This window comes from Sinocyclocheilus rhinocerous, unplaced genomic scaffold (genome assembly GCF_001515625.1).
Source record: "Sinocyclocheilus rhinocerous isolate Xijiao unplaced genomic scaffold, SAMN03320098_v1.1 scaffold946, whole genome shotgun sequence".
NCBI lineage: Eukaryota > Metazoa > Chordata > Actinopteri > Cypriniformes > Cyprinidae > Sinocyclocheilus > Sinocyclocheilus rhinocerous.
Window position 1 is genome coordinate 1,328,332 of NW_015633151.1, and position 5,492 is coordinate 1,333,823.

The following is a 5,492-nucleotide window of genomic DNA, read 5'->3' on the forward strand; positions in this document are numbered from 1 at the left end:
AATAGTTACTATTAATAGTAAACTCACTCAAAATATACTTCTTGTTACATTGATTCCGTTCAATAAACATTTGCAATGGTCCTGATATTAGGAAAAACACTCTTCCTCGTGTTTTGCTTAACTGTATGTCATAAAATAAATTATAGTGCCATTCTTTACAAACAACATTTATTTTAAATGCTAAGCCTATAAACTCATTTTGCTTCATTCTGTTCCTGTGGCTCAGTTGTAGAGCATTGCGTTAGCAGCGCAAAAGGTCGTGAGTTCAATTACCAGGGAACACACATACTGGTAAAAAATGTATAGCCTGAATGCACAGTAAGTCGCTTTGGATAGAAGCGTCTGCTAAATGCATAAATTATTATTTAAAACGAAACTAAAAACTGAACCTGCTGGGCTCACATACCTCTCATTTCCATGCGTGAATCGTTAGACGCGGTGTAACATATGGTTGAAAAACTATTAGCCTATTTATTTTGTAAAGAAGGCTTTGTACTTCTCTCGTATCTGAATATCTACTTAACATCCTTCACATATGCAATAAATGTGTTTGGAAAACACCACGGCATGGCGATCGATGCTCGCGCTGACCAGCAAAAACTACATATTGTACAAAAGACAAGCTAAATTGAGTCACCAATACATTTTGTATGTTTAGTTGTCTAGGTCGTGAGTTCAATTACCAGGGAACACACATACTGGTAAAAAATGTATAGCCTGAATGCACAGTAAGTCGCTTTGGATAGAAGCGTCTGCTAAATGCATAAATTATTATTTAAAACGAAACTAAAAACTGAACCTGCTGGGCTCACATACCTCTCATTTCCATGCGTGAATCGTTAGACGCGGTGTAACATATGGTTGAAAAACTATTAGCCTATTTATTTTGTAAAGAAGGCTTTGTACTTCTCTCGTATCTGAATATCTACTTAACATCCTTCACATATGCAATAAATGTGTTTGGAAAACACCACGGCATGGCGATCGATGCTCGCGCTGACCAGCAAAAACTACATATTGTACAAAAGACAAGCTAAATTGAGTCACCAATACATTTTGTATGTTTAGTTGTCTCATTTACTTTGATGATGAAGAGGCTGCGATGTAAAGTTTGCAATGCTAGAACTGATTATGTTGTGTGCGCGCTGGAGGCGCCGGTGCGACACACCTTACTCACATCAGCGGAAAGATGTGATATCCGTCAGATAGAAGCAAGACATCATTCAAAACGATCTATTTTTTTTTATCTGTGTACCTTCAAACTAACATTGAAACGTTGTACTTTTGTAAAATAAAGAAAACATACAAAATGCACTTGCCGTCTCTGTAAACCTCTTCCTGAAATTTAGAAAAACTCAGCGATACTGTCTAACGTTATACTTGTCACACAGAATGAGAAACAAGGCCGGTGCATTTAGTGGCTGATCCCTTTCGCGATGTGACCGGAGGCGAATAAATACAGGTGAATTTAACCGCGACAGGTCGCTAGGACGGCTCAATTGATGTCAACGGATCGCCAGGCAGGCATACAGCAGTGACAGACAGACACATATAATGGTGCCCTCTATGCAAAGATGTTTCCCAGCCGACAGTTGTCCATTTTCACCTGTACAAGTGAACAGAACACTGAAACAGAGAAACATAACCAAGGAAAACATGATTTTGTGTGCAATTCGGATAATTCTGCATTAATATTTCAGTGTTTTGCATTATGATTTTAAATGTGTTTAAAGTTTTGATTCGTGCTTATTATTATTTTTTATGCGTTATTAAATTTTTTATTTACACTTATTATTTTTTGATCCGTGACCATTGTTTGCTATTCTGAAAACTTTGCTTTCATTTTTAAATTTTGTGCAATATAATTTTACTTGCGTTTTTAAATTTTGGTTTCAGGCTTGTTAAATGAAAAATTCTGATTAATTACTCACCCCCATGTCATTCCAAACCTGTAAGACATTCGTTCATCTTCGGAACTCAAATTAAGATATTTTTGATGAAATCCGAGAGCTCTCTGACCCTCCCATAGACAGCAAGGGTCCTACCACGGTCAAGGCACAGGAACGTAGTAAGGACATCGTTAAAATGGTCCATGTGACATCAGTGGTTCAACCCTTATTTCATCAAAAATAATATTAATCAAAAATATTTACATTTGTGTTCCGAAGATGAACGAAGGTCTTATGGAGTTGGAACAACATCCCTTCTGCTTCTCTTTACTGCAAAACGCTCACTCTGTAAGCGCTTAAATCTGCACTAGGAATGCGTTCCTGTCACATATCACACATGCACACTTCAATAGGCTGACAGAAAGCAGATTAATGCGTTTACAGTACATGCTGCGCAAAATCAGGGTAAAAACTACCTGTGTCGACCAGTTTATCTTAACGCCGCTTATGACCTTACTTCGATAAAAGAAAATGGGTTACCGCGTTTACATGACCTGACAAAGAGCAGGAGTCACGTGATCAGTGTGTGTGTGTGTGTGTGTGTGTGTGAGTTGTCGGTTTATTAAGCATCGATTTAAGAACGTAGATGTAAATGCACTCATTAATGGACTTGACCGACATCTTCCATCTGATCTGCTTAATTGACTGTACTGTGAGATGGCTTGCAAGAGGTAATGTGCTTCGTCATTTTTTGAACTTTAGAATTCAGAACTTTTGAATTCAGTGAAACTGTTCCTCGCAGAGAAACAAGACTATCCTGAGCATACAGAGAATGTTTTCCCATCTCCAGGCAGGTGTGACCCTTGTATGGAAGCCCGTTTCCACCACTGAATAAAAAATAAAAGAGGTAATTGCGACTTTCTATCAATCTCACAATTCTGACTTTTTTTCTCAGAATTGCGTGATATAAACTCGCAATTCTGACTTTTTTTCTCAGAATTGCGTGATACAAACTCGCAATTCTGACTTTTTTTCTCAGAATTGCGTGATACAAACTCGCAATTCTGACTTTTTTTCTCAGAATTGCGTGATACAAACTCGCAATTCTGACTTTTTTTCTCAGAATTGCGTGATACAAACTCGCAATTCTGACTTTTTTTCTCAGAATTGCGTGATACAAACTCGCAATTCTGACTTTTTTTCTCAGAATTGCGTGATACAAACTCGCAATTCTGACTTTTTTTCTCAGAATTGCGTGATACAAACTCGCAATTCTGACTTTTTTTCTCAGAATTGCGTGATACAAACTCGCAATTCTGACTTTTTTTCTCAGAATTGTGAGATATAAACTCGCAATTCTGAGAACATATCAGTCTTTCCCCCCCCCTCAAAATTGGACTTTAACTCGCAATTGCGAGTTTATATCACGCAATTCTGAGGGGAAAAAGTCAGAATTCTGACTTTATAACTCGCAATTGCGAGTTTATATCTCACAATTATGTGAAAAAAAGTCAGAATTGTGAGATAAAATGTCGCAATTACCTTTTTTTTTTTCAGTGGCGGAAACGGGCTTCCATAAATACCCTTGGGTCAGGGACCAACAAAAAAGTATTTTATGTACAACTAATCTGAAGATTTCTTTATTCTGGTTCGGATATTTAAGTGAAGTGGCAAAACAGTAATTTGGGGATTCTGTAACCAGAAAACCCCCACACAGTGTGTGTGAGTCTCTAGAGCTCTGCATCCAGAACTCTAACATGCTGCTGTGTGTTTCTCTGCTGTCAGGTATGCATCTCTCACTCTTAGATTCATCTTTGAGCAATTTATGTTATGTATTTATCTGAATTGGAACTGAATTTAATTCAGAATTGGATTCTCAATATTTAATTATGCAATTGACATGATTCATTCTTACCTTACAAATAAAATGTTATGTTTGATTTATTCTGCACTCTTCTGAAATCATTATGACTAATAGATTAAGTGTGGGGGCCTTTTGATGTTTGTCTATCACTGACTTAGCAAGTGCCAGCAGTGTGGCTAAGAAAACAACACTTTTTGAATGAGCGAGCATGTGCTAGACAACTTGGAGTTATTAGTTCACACTGCATTCTCTGACTAAACTCAGAACTGAGGGGTTTATGATTGTGACACCTGCGATAGCCACATGAGGCTGTAAGTGATACTGTGTCCATGATGAATGAATAATTGAAAATATGGGATGTCCAGAATAATCAAATATCTAAATGAATATATAACCAAAATTTGTAATCAGTTTTTAAACAGAAATACAGCCTAAATTTAATGATCATTTGAAATTGGAGTCAGATTAAACACAGAGATTGAATCAAATTGAAACTAAATCCTAATAAACTAAGTGAAGTTTGCAGAAGTAAAAGACCTACATGCATTATACCTTCACCCACGCCATTAGATTCCATCGTAGGGCCAATGGGAGTTCCTTGCAGTATTGTAACTAACATTTATTTATTTATAAATACATAGTAGTTAAAGACACCAGTTTGAATATAAAGTGGGACCTGATTTGATATTTCATAATAATAAGTCATTTGGTCTAATTTACTTACCTTGTTGGAAAGTGAGAAGAGTTTCGTCAAGTCTTAGGTTAAGATCTGGTTGAATGGTAGAATGGTGAAATTAATGCATGCTTCTGTTTTTATAGTCATCTGAAGGGGGTGTAGGTGGACGACTTGGGGAGGAGAATCTACAATGTTAACTCAGATATTCTGTCTTAATGTTATTGTTACCAGATTAAAAGAAAATTGTATGTAGATGGCGACAAAATCTGTCTTTTCTCAAAAACCACTGGGGGTAAAGGTGTGAGGAGAGATTGCCTCAATATCATCGGCTCTCAGTAATGTTTTTCATCATATGTCACTGTTTTCCAGCTGTAATTTCCAACTTCTTGTACATTATCTTTTTGTAAAGAAGAAAAAAAAACATTTTGTAAAGAAAAATATTTAGTGAACATAAAAATTAAAAAAATTAAAATTGATCATTATTTTTTGGTGGGTGTGGAGGAAATTTTATTATTATTTATTTTGCTCTACTAAAGAGTGTTCTTTAAACTTTCTGAATGCTTCATCAGTATGCTTTATGAGTATGAGTTATTTTGATGTGCTAAAAGAACAACAAGATATGTATGACGTGTGTGTGTGTATGTGTACGCGCGTGCGTGCGTGTGTGTGTGTGTGTGTGTGTGTGTTTGCAGACAAGTGTGAGACAAGAAATTTTATTTTAGAGACCCTACATCCTAGCTTCTAAGAAGATGATTTGCATTCAATACTTAGAAACACATCTAAGGGACATACATACCTTAAATGAACACAATTTGAATATGCATTATGATTGGTTAAGATAGAAGCATCCTGGTTTGATTGGGATATAAATACTGAGTCAAAGTGTTCCTTCTTTTGTCGCACTTTGCAGCCAACATATATGACTGTTGACCTTTCTTGCAAGAAATTTAAAAAAAAAACATAGAGGACTTTCTGTCTCTGTTCCTTGCATTAAAAAAAATGTCCACGACAGTGAGGCCAGTAAAAATCTACACTACTGGCTTGACTGGCCAGATTATAGATT